The 12,009-nt window shown below is 39.2% G+C and overlaps 1 pseudogene; it reads left to right on the top strand.

The window, feature by feature from the left end:
- The first annotated feature begins 6,315 nt into the window (after nucleotides 1–6,315).
- LOC116104480 lies at nucleotides 6,316–6,756 on the top strand (annotated as a pseudogene).
- The last annotated feature ends 5,253 nt before the right edge of the window (nucleotides 6,757–12,009 follow it).

The raw sequence follows: 12,009 nt of genomic DNA, 5'->3' as shown, positions 1-12,009 counted from the left end.
CAATGGACAGATCATGGAAACAGAAACTAAACAGAGACACAGTGAAACTAACAGAAGTCATGAAACAAGTGGATTTAACAGATATTTATAGAACATTTCATCCTAAAACAAAAGAATATACCTCTTCTCAGCACCTCATGGTACCTTCTCCAAAACTGACCATATAATCAGTCACAAAACAGGTCTCAACAGATACAAGAAGATTGAAATAATTCCATGCATCCTATTGGATTACCACGGACTAAGGCTGATCCTCAATAACAACATAAACAATAGAATGCCCACATACATGTGGAAGCTTAACAACTCTCTACTCAATGATAACTTATTCAAGGAATAACTAAAGAAAGAAATTAAAGACTTTTTAGAGTTTAATGAAAATGAAGCCATAACATACCCAAACTTATGGGACACAATGAAAGCAGTCCTAAGAGGAAAAACTCATAACTCTATGTGCCTCCAAAAAGAAACTTGATAGAGCATACACCAGCAATTTGACAGCACATCCAAAAGCTCTAGAACAAAAAGAAGCAAATTCACCCAAGAGGAATCAAAGGCAGGAAATAGTCAAACTCAGGGCTGAAATAAACCAAATAGAAACAAAAAGAACTATACAAAGAATCAACCAAACCAGGAGCTGGTTCTTTGAGAAAAATCAACAAAATAGATAAACACTTAGCCAGACTAACTAGAGGGCACAGAGACAATATGCTAATTAACAAAATCAGAAAGGAAAAGAGAGACATAACAACAGAAACTGAGGAAATCCAAAAAATCATCAGATCCTACTACAAAAGCCTATACTCAACAAAACTGGAAAACCTGGATGAAATAGACAATTTTCTAGACAGAGACCAGGTACCAAAGTTAAATCAAGATCAGATAAATGACCTAAACAGTCCCATATTCCCTAGGGAAATAGAAACAGTCATTAATAGTCTCCCAACCGAAAAAGGTTTTAGTGCAGAGTTTTATCACCCCTCAAAGAAGACCTAATACCAATACTCCTCAACCTATTCCACAAAATAGAAACAGAAGGAACTCTACCCAATTTGTTCTACGAAGCCACAATTACTCTGATACCTAAACCACACAAAGACCTAACAAAGGAGAACTTTAGACCAATTTCCCTTATGAATATTGATGCAAAAATATTCTTGCAAACCAAATCCAAGAACAGGTCAAAACGATCATCCATCATGATCAAGTAGGCTTCATCCCAGGGATGCAGGGATGGTTCGATATAAGGAAATTCATCAACATAATCCACTATATGAACAAACTCAAAGAAAAAAACCACATGATCATTTCATTAGATGATGAGAAAGCATTTCACAAAATTCAACACCCCATCATGATAAAAGTCTTGGAAAGATCAGGAATTCAAGGCTCATATCTAAACAAAGAAAAGCAATATACAGCAAGCCAGTAGCCAACATCAAACTAAATGGAGAGAAACTAGAAGCAATCCCACTAAAATCAGGGACTAGACAAGGCTGCCCACTCTCTCCCTACCTATTCAATATTGTATTTGAAGTCCTAGCCAGAGCAATTAGGCAACAAAAGGAGATCAAAGGGATATGGATTGGAAAGGAAGAAGTCAAATTACCACTATTTGCTGATGATATTATAGTATACTTAAGTGACCCCAAAAATTCCACCAGAGAGCTCTGAAACCTGCTAAACAACTTCAGCAAAGTAGCTGGATATAAAATTAACTCAAGCAAATCAGTGGCCTTCCTCTACACAAAGGGTAAACAGGCAGAGAAAGAAATTAGGGAAATAACACCCTTTACAATAGTCACAAATAATATAAAATACCTTGGTGTGACTCTAACTAAGCAAGTAAAGGATCTGTATGACAAGAACTTCAAGTCTCTGAAGAACGAAACTGAAGAAGATCTTCATTGACACACCCCTGCCCACAACTCCAGAGCAACCTTCAAAGAGCTAGAAGCCAAGCCTGTCCTCTTAAGTCATCAAAACTCAGAAAATCCGTGTCCTTTGGTTTGTTATTCTGCTGGGTTTGTGAGGAGAGTTCAGGAAAAGCACAGATAACTAACATGGAGAAACAAGTCAGATCAGATGAGACAGTAGCGCACAAAGCATTCTCTCAGCGGTATATGGGTAAGGTAGCAGGAAGAAAGGAGTCAGGAGAAATGACAGGAGCTTAAAAGTCAGTGTGTTGTCTCTTCTACAATGGCCAAAGAGCAAACAGTAATGACTGTGGTGACAGTCAGGCCTTAAAGACACACTGTCAAATCAAGCTCCAAGAATGACTAGATGTGTATTCCATCAGGAAGCTGTGGATTCAGGAGAGTGACCAGAAATTGAGCACGACAGTAGAACTTCTATAGAACATGATAATTGCAGCTTTCCCCTTTTGGAAATGTCCTAAGGGGCTGCTAGACTTGGTCTGGGTTTATGTCTGTGTTTGTCATCGCTCCCATTTTAATAGTCATGGAACCTTGGGGAGTTTTTCTTCTTAAGTATAAAGTGTATTGAAGTCAGACTGGGGAGGTATTTTCAGTCAGTAACAGTGCTGTGAAAGTTCAATCCTCAGGATGTAGGGGTAGGGAGAGAGCCATGCGCAGTACCTTGCACTCCTAGAACAGAGAACATGGGAACAGATGGATCCCTGCAGCCCCTGGCCAGCTCGTCTAGCCTAATCGGAAAAGTTCGGGGCAAGGAGAGAACCTTCCTCTAAGCCAGGATGAATGGCTCCCAAGGAACAACATCTAAAGCTGACCTCTGGCCCTACATGGGTAAGCAGACATATACTTGTACCTATACACGTGTGTGCCTTTAAGAATTTACACACACACACACACACACACACACATGCACATACACTCCAAAAAATGTATTAATTCCATGAGTGAAGGAATTGGGGGGGGGGGCACATTACATGAGTGAAGAATCAAGTAGAAGTCTTCTGATCACTCTTGATTGAAGAAAGTTGTTTTACAAAAATAATTGGACAAGTAGATCCCAACACCAGACAGAAATGTCACATATAAGTCCCCAAATGGAAAGCTTTTAGAAGAAACTGAAATGAAAACAAATGAAGCTATTTAATGACAGAAGACGGCTGGCAAATCCATTGTGTTGCAGTGAGAACACAGGAAACTGTTTATGAAAGTGCATGAGGCGAGGCCTGGATACAGACTTACAGAACAGAACACTAACATTTATGAATATGATATTGCTCTTCCCTAGATGAAGTACTAAATTGATATGAATCCTTTATGTAATCAACACATTGTGTGTGTGTGTGTGTGTGTGTCTGTGTGTATGCATGTGTTAGGGTGTGCGTGCATGTGTATGTGTACCCATGCACACTCACGCTGAGACCAGGGAAGACACTGGCTATCTTCCTCTAACGCACCCTCTATCTCACAGAACTAAAGCTCACTGTTTCCTCTGGGCTGGCTAACCAGCAAGGTGCTGCAGTCCACCTTTGTCTCCCTCCACCACAGTGTTGGGGTTACGAGGCACATGTGGCCATACTTGGATTTTTATGTGGATGCCAGGATTCAAACTTGGGCCCTCACATTTGCATACCAAGGGGTCTTGCCTACTGAGCCATCACCCAGGCCCTCGATTAATACATTTCTCACAAGACTTTTTCTCACTCTTGAGTAAAGACTTTGAGGCTCCTCAGAATCTCCACAGTTGGTGCCAACTTTGGGGCTGGGCTCATGTGCTGCATGAGAATAAGCCTGTCGTTGAGGAGCATGATCCTATCAGGCTGCCTCTACAGCAATAAACCGGGCAGCTGCTACGATTAAAGCATTGTTATTTTTCATGAGAAAACAAACTCTGGTTCAGTAAGTTTTTGGATGTGTTCTCACAAGAAAAAGAACAACAACATTCTTCAATTTTTTAATAATGAGAACAACTATATTTTAAAGGATATGGAACCCTGATACGTGATTTACACTCATGACTATAAAAATGTATTTTAAGAATCAGTTGATGCTTGAGAATATGTACATATTTTATATGCTTTAAATGAAAGAATTCACAATTTTTTTCAGTGCCAGCGGCAGAACCTAAGGCCTCGTGCATTCTAGACAAGTGCTGTACCACTGAGCTGTATGTATCCCCACTCCCAAGCCCTTGTTATGCTTTATGTAATGGAAATAAGCCCAAGCCCCAAAAGGCTGCGTCGGATAGAACTTGTGGTCTCATGAAATACATATAGATTTGAAACTTAGAAAGCTTTCCCTTATAGTGAACATTTATTCTAAGTTTATACATATGAAAACATCTGTAATGTCTACAAAATCCCCAGGTGTTTGAAACCATTAATAAATGAAAATGTTTGCAGAATTTCATGCCCTAGGGCTGAACATAAAAATTATGCTTACTTTCAAAAAACCTGAAGAATTTCTTTATAGGTAAGGGATATATTTTGAAAATAAGAGAATATGAACAGTTCATGAATTACGGGACAAAGCAGAGTTTGTGATCTTGAGCTCACCCTTCAAATACTGTTTCAGCTTTATCACATGCTGTTAAATTGATGATTTTGCTGCTTTGAGCTTAATGATTATTTCTTTTATTTTTCTATTTTAATTTTTTATTTTAATAAAAATTTTAAATGCTATAATTTTGTTTTAGTTTGTCAACATAGCATTTCAGAAATGTCTCTATCCCCTTCGCAGCTCAATGCCTAGATACCATTGTGCACACATACTACCTAGATACCATAGTGCACACACAATACCTGGATACCATAGTGCACACATAATACCTGGATACCATTGTGCACACACAATACCTGGATACCATTGTGCACACACACTACCTAGATACCATTGTGCACACACACTACCTAGAGACCATTGTGCACACACAATACCTAGAGACCATTGTGCACACACAATACCTAGATACCATAGTGCACACACAATACCTAGATACCATAGTGCACACACAATACCTGGATACCATTGTGCACACACACTACCTAGCTACCATAGTGCACACACACTACCTAGATACCATAGTACACACACAATATCTAGAGACCATTGTGCACACACAATACCTGAATACCATTGTGCACACACACTACCTAGAGACCATTGTGCACACACAATACCTGAATACCATTGTGCACACACACTACCTAGATACCATAGTGCACACACAATAAGCCACACTGCATATCTGTGTCATACAACATTTTCTTTGGGACAATTATATTTGAGTCATGTTTGTGAAGGATTCTTTGACATTTAAATATTTTATGTCATATATTTATGTTTAAATCCTATAATGCTTATGATACAATTATCTTATACATTTTCAAAAAAATGTTTTCTGGATTCTCTATCAAAGTTATACACAGCTGAGGGTCCTAGGGGTAAATTATATTCTTGACTAAGGTAGCCTATTTTGAACAAACAAATCCTAATATTTTTACATTAGTATTTAATTTAAAACATCCTCAAATGAAACATGTTTTCATCAATCAAAGGTTAAATGTTTATTTACATATTTTGTCTCAGTGGTTTAGCTACACATTTAGCTAAATGATAAGCAGATTCCATTGAGGAATTAAATTTTGTTACAGGGTGGTCTTGGTATGAGTCACAGCCAGGAAATTAATGCTCAGTTTCCAAAACACCTAGACACACAAAAGGAATTAACTTGATAGCTGTGTGGGCTTCAGTTCTCAGAACTTATCACATCTTCCATATTTTAGTAATTGTCTCCATAGCTAAGGTATTATATTTTCTCACATTGTATATGTAGGCCAGAGATACAAATTGAGTTCATTTCATTGATGTAATCACTAATTACTGAATCTCAGTTCCAATCGTTCTGTTTATGAGGTGATTTCATGATGTAGGCTGTTTTTCATTATTTTATAATTAAGCACTACTACATATGCTCTGGTTCTATTAGCTACCCTTTCAATTGCATCAAATAAAGGAAAATGTATGAGCGAGTTATACCAGTACGGCTAGTTCAGGCATCATAGGAAACTGACATTACTACAGAGGAACCTCTCATATATGCTATCAAAGCCAAGTGTAAGTCCCTACCCCTCAATCAGGCTATTTCATTTCAGTTAGGATGAACTGACAAGAGAATAGTTTAAGAGACAGGACCTCCAGCTACCCCAGGAAGCCCACAGTCTGACAGACAGTGCCAAGTGTTCAATCAACAGGCATGGCAAGTCAGTTCAAGCCAAGGGGTTAAGGGAGGCGTGTTCAGCAGACCATCGGAGCCTCAGAAATCATAAGAGGTAGGGCTGCATGGACAAAGGATATCCATGTCACATGCAGCTGCATCATGATTCAGTCCTGCAACTGAGGATCTCAGTAAGCCAGCTGTCTGTGAGAGTGTTCGTGTAGGTGTTATCTGCTACTGGAAGCTGCTGTGATGCCATAATGGATGTCAATACTGCTTTAGAAGAGGTGTGGAAGACTGACCTCATGCACAATGACACAGCATGTTCTGAATGTGAAACTGACAAAGCCTTAGACGAGCATCAAGCCCATCTCTGTGTGCTTGCACTCAATTGTGGTGAGCCTATATATGTCAAGTTAGTTGAGGTACTCTGTGGTAAGCACCAAGTTAACCTTAAAGAAACAGAGGAATTGGTAGGCCTCAAAAATGGATTGAAAGGGGGAATTTCATAACATGGTTAGCTTCAGTTGTGTAGTGGTGGTTAAGGACTATGGCAAAGAATCTCAGGCCCAAGCTGTCATTGGAGAGTACTTTAAAAGCAAGAAATGAATAAATAAAATTTTTTGGCTCATGAAAATAAATGTGCTCGCTTGTACTTTATTCTTCATCTCCTATGAATGTACAACCAATATTTGTAACTTCTCTGCTGCAAAAATTCTATTTCAGAAAATTTCAAACACTTAAATATGTAGAACAAGGAACAGATGTGTCATCAGAGAGCAGTGGACAAATATTCATGTTTTCCTATGGAATTTGAATTTTATTTAGAATAGAAAAAAAATCCACTGAAGCATTGAATGAAAGGAGTGACACAACATGATCTGTAGTATACAAAAGTTAATCTAGTTGCCATGGAGATAATGAAGTAGAGTTGAAAGAAAGACACTGCAAGCAGGTGGGGGATAGCTCAGCCATAGAGCACCAGCTAAATCAGCAGAGCCATATCACTTTGATCTCCAGATCCCACATAAAATGCCAGTGGTGGTTGGTGGAGCTTGTAGGCCAAGAACAGGGAGATGGGAACAGATACACTCACAAAACTCCCTGGCCAGTCAGCCCAGCTTAATTTTGGCAAGCCCTGGGCTTAGTAAGGGAACCTGTTTCAAAAGAGCCAGGTGAGCAGCTGTCCTGAGGAGCAGTGCTGGAGGTTGTCCTCTGCGCTACACAATTGGGCAAACATATGCATACACATCTGCACACATGTTCATTTGTACACACTTGAGAACATGCATGTCATAAATAATCTCTGATTATGTATCTGGATCGTGATCATCGACAGCTGTTGAAACCGTTGCATGAACGCACAAAGGAATTCTTCTCAGCGAGTAAAAAAGAATAACAGCAGAGCTGCTAAAAGTCTAACATTGCAAATCTGAAACAATCATATGCTTGGTTTCCTAATATAATAGGAACCAGCCATGAAGTGATCTCACAAAAATTCAAATCAAGGGACCAGACAAGGCATCTCAGGCGAGGAAGGCATTTGTTGCTAAGCCTGACAACCTGATCACCAAGTTTGATCACAGAAGGAAAGGCCTGATACTCAAAACTTGTTGTCTAACCTCTACATGTGCACCACTACATGCATGCAAATACAGCCTTCACACGTGTGCATGCACATGCAAGTACACACACACACACACACACACACATTTTTTTAAAAAAGAAAATGAACACAAGTCCTAAGTTTTTGGACTGATGACTAGAAGAAGCACATGGATCCCCAGTGTTAGGGTAGAGGCCAGGGAATAGCTTCAGGGAGGAAATCCTCTCCTTCCACCCTGTGTGGCCTGGGGACCAAACTGAGGTTGTTGGACATGGCGGCAGAGGGTTTTACCTCCTGAGCCCCTCACTGTTCCCTCTGAATCTAATTTTTAAAAAATATCTATCAGTCCTGTAAGAAAACAGGAAAATAGAAACTATTGATGTAATAATAAAAATCAGATTTATACAAGAACTATCCAAAATGCCCTACATATAAGAGAATTAGCATATAGGACATTAAAATTGCTATCTCAACTATATTTCCCATATGATTAGAATGTTTACAAATATAGAAGAAAGACTAATCAGAAAAGTATTGTAAATCCCAGTTAAAATTTTAGAGGTAAAAATGCAAGCTTGATTTTTTTTTAAGTAGGGACAGAATAGCCAGTTGTTTAGATGCCTCAGAATAAATAACTTGCAAACAGAAAGTCATAGACTTTTCTAAAGTTGCGGTGAGAGCTATCGAGGGCATAACAATAGGATTACATGTCTTAAACTACTGATAAAGGGGACCTGTGAGAAACAACCAAAGGAAAGAAATTGTATGTGTAAAATAAGAAAGCTATTTCTAGATGGGGGAATATAATTAAGAAGGTGCAAAAAGCAAGGAAGGAAGGTGGCTTCAGGTGTCCCAGTGTCCTAATAAACTACACTAGGAACCCTAATACTAAGACAAATGAACTGAGGGAAGAATCTGAGGGCCAGGTTATGGTGTTTACTCAGCACACAAGACACAGAAATCATGCTTAAGAATGTAGAAGATACGTAGGAAGTCAAAAATGCATTCCATACTACTAGCCTGCGAAGCAGCTCAGCCATGCCACATGGAATACCACACAGGAGATCTCACGCCTGCGCACTGTGGCTCACTGTTGTTTCCCAGCATCCCAAGAGTCATGCTACCCTATATCCTCAGGGAACGATGAACATCAATAATTCAAAGTAAAGATTTTACTGAGTATCCATTTCGTGGCACCATAAAGTCAAACAAATCAAACTGTAATCCCAACTAGCCTATGTCTACACCTGTCTAAATGCAAAAAGAGACAACTTGTCAACCTAAAACTCTAGACCTAGTGAAAAGTGCCTCGCAAGTAACAAAAAAACAAACAAAAACAAACAAACAAACAAACAAATTTTTTTGTCATATAAAGATCAATCTCCTTCAGATTCCTACTACAAGAAATATAACCAACCACGCGTCTTCATGTAATCACAAGCTGGCTTTTCCACCTGCACCTAAGTTCCTGGAATAACAACTCTGAGACAGGATTTCATAAATAAATACCTAGGCCAAAGGCTTTGGCTTGTTGTCCAACGAGCTTATTTATAACCTACGCATACCCGTTGAGTCCTGCCACGTGGTCGGTTTCATACAACTTCAGCTTTTCGGTCAAATCTCCTCTGCCTGCCTATTTCCCAGAATCTTTCTCCCCTACCCCTTTGGTTTTTCGAGACAGGGTTTCTCTGTCAGCCTTGGCTGTCCTGGAACTCACTCTGTAGACCTCGAACTCAGAAATTCATCTGCCTCTGCTTCCCAAGTGCTGGGATCAAAGGCATGTGCCACCACTGCCCAGAATCTTCTATCTTTTTGCTGGATGTCCCACCTTCTAATCATTGCCTCAGCTCATTGGCCATAGGCTTTTTATTGACAAGTGGTACTTCCACACAGTATGTAAAGATTCTCTCTGTACTTTCAAACACCATGCAGGAATCCAGTTGTACTGTAAGAATATATGAAAACATTAATGTTAACTAATAAAGGATTAATATAACTTAATAAACTATAGTAGCGAACTAAAAACTTGTTTATATTTTCAAATAGTTCTAAAAAATAAATATCTACCAAGAAAATTATCATCACACCTTATATCCTATGTAGCACATGCTCAGAGGTAGGGGATGGTGTGAAAGAACTTTGGGATCCATAGGCTCAGAATTCACGGGTTCTGCACCTGGAGACTCAGCCAATCGCAAAGCAATGGTATCCTCACTGAATGTGTCCTTATTCCATAAACACCAGAGTGTAACAACTACTCACACAGTCTTCACACTGTTAGAGCTATGTAAGCAATCTAGAAGAGAATGGAAGTATCTGGAACAGTGTGCACAGGCCATATGCAAATGGTTTACCACTCTATAAAATGGTTTAGGCAGGCACAATCCCCGTATCTGCAAGTGTTCTGGAATCCAACCCTCCACAGATCACAAAAGACACCTGTTTGTCATTTTCAGATTCTCCAATGAAGTGGTGTCATAGCTGTAATGGTAGTATGTTAATACACTCTTACTCCACAGCAGGTGTGCATGTTTCTTAATATTGCCCCAATGCTGTGGATCCTTTAATGAAAGAAACACACTTGTAGCCTTATTTTTTAAATGCCCTAAACAGCTCAACGGCTGGACCCACTCCCAAGCTCCCACATTGCTAATGCCTCCCCTCCAATACTCCTGAATTATTACTTACTAAAATCTATAGTTCATCTTTGCTACCCCAGACCCAATGAGGGGAGGGGCCCAGGGGCCACTCTTCCTGGGATCTTACCTGGCTGTAAGCTCTTGCTTCTCCATCTCTCAGGCCTGATCTTTCTGCTTTTCCAGCATGGAGATTCTAAAAATTTCTGCCTCCCATGGTTCCCTTGCCCAGGAAATCTAAAATCCTGCCTCTGTCTCCCTGTCCAGTCATTGGCCGCCAGTAACTTTTATTCACCAATCAAAGCCAAATGGAGGCAGGGACTCTCAGAGTCTTACAGGCAGACTTACAGTATGGGTTCCCATGTAATTTTGAGAGCCGAATTCACACAACCCACAACAACATCAACTGAAGGCACAATGTGGTAAGTTAAACCCTAAAATAGCCACTAACACAGACAAAGGAGCATAATAAAAATATTTAATAATCTAAAAGATTTTAAAAAATGAAAAGTAGACAAGACGAAAAGAAACCAAATAGTAAAGATGAGAGTTTCTGAGCCCACTGTCTCAGTATAAATGTAAATGCAAATATAAAGGATTTCGTCATCTCAACTGAGATTCATAGGTTGCCACATTGGAAGAATAATACACAAACCCCAACTTTATGTAGCTTGCAGTACGTTTTTAATAAACACACAAAAACAGGTCAAAAGAAAAAAGTATCCAAAAGGAAACTTCGTGTTAGTGGTAAACAAAAGCAATTCTGATTGGGGATGACAGAAGGTATTTCATAATGGCCAAAGTTTCCACTCAAGAGATAAATCATAAACATTTATTCAAATAAGCACAGAGCTTCAAATAATACAGAACAAAACTTGGCAGGATCTGCAAGGAGGAGCAAGGAACTCCACATTTTAGATGTCAGTGTGGTTCCTGTAGGAATTGGTAAAACAAATAAGATCAATAAGAAAAGAGACTTAAACATGATCTACCAAACTGGCACCACTAGCACTTACAGCATACAACTCTCCAGGAGAGAACACAGATATTCTCTCCTATTGTACAAAGAATGTTTACCAAGGCAGAACGTTTTCCTGCCCATGGAAAAGACACAAACATTTGAAAATTCAATTTATCTTGAATATACTCTGACTTAAATGAGGGAAACAAGTCTTCAGGAAAAAAAAATGTTCTAAGTGTTTGGAAATTAAATCACACAGTTTTCAATGTTCAATAACTTATATTTCAAAAAGCTTGGGTAGTGGCTGGGGCAGGGAGGGGAAGTTAAAAATATTTTGAATGAAATTGAAAAGAAATCCTATTATTTCAAAATAGGTGGATGTGGCCAAAACAGCAATAATGTCTAAATTATAAAATTTTCTACAAGCCAGAGGCCAAAGGAAAAGGGACGGGGCAGTCTCTGCCTCTCTGAGCTTGCTGGTCCTGTGTTCATCATGCACTTTGTGACTGTATTTTATGTTAGCAGCTCTCTGAGAGGACATGCAATGTGTTTTGATCATATCCATCCTCCTCCCCCAATTGCTCCCACATTCACTTTGTTCCCTACTCACCCAACTTTGTGCTTTTTTCTTTCTTTCTTCCTTTCTTTCTTTCTTTTTT

This window comes from Mastomys coucha, unplaced genomic scaffold (assembly GCF_008632895.1).
Source record: "Mastomys coucha isolate ucsf_1 unplaced genomic scaffold, UCSF_Mcou_1 pScaffold22, whole genome shotgun sequence".
Lineage (NCBI taxonomy): Eukaryota > Metazoa > Chordata > Mammalia > Rodentia > Muridae > Mastomys > Mastomys coucha.
The sequence above is the reverse complement of the archived record's forward strand: the minus strand, read 5'-3'. Positions and strand labels throughout refer to the sequence as shown.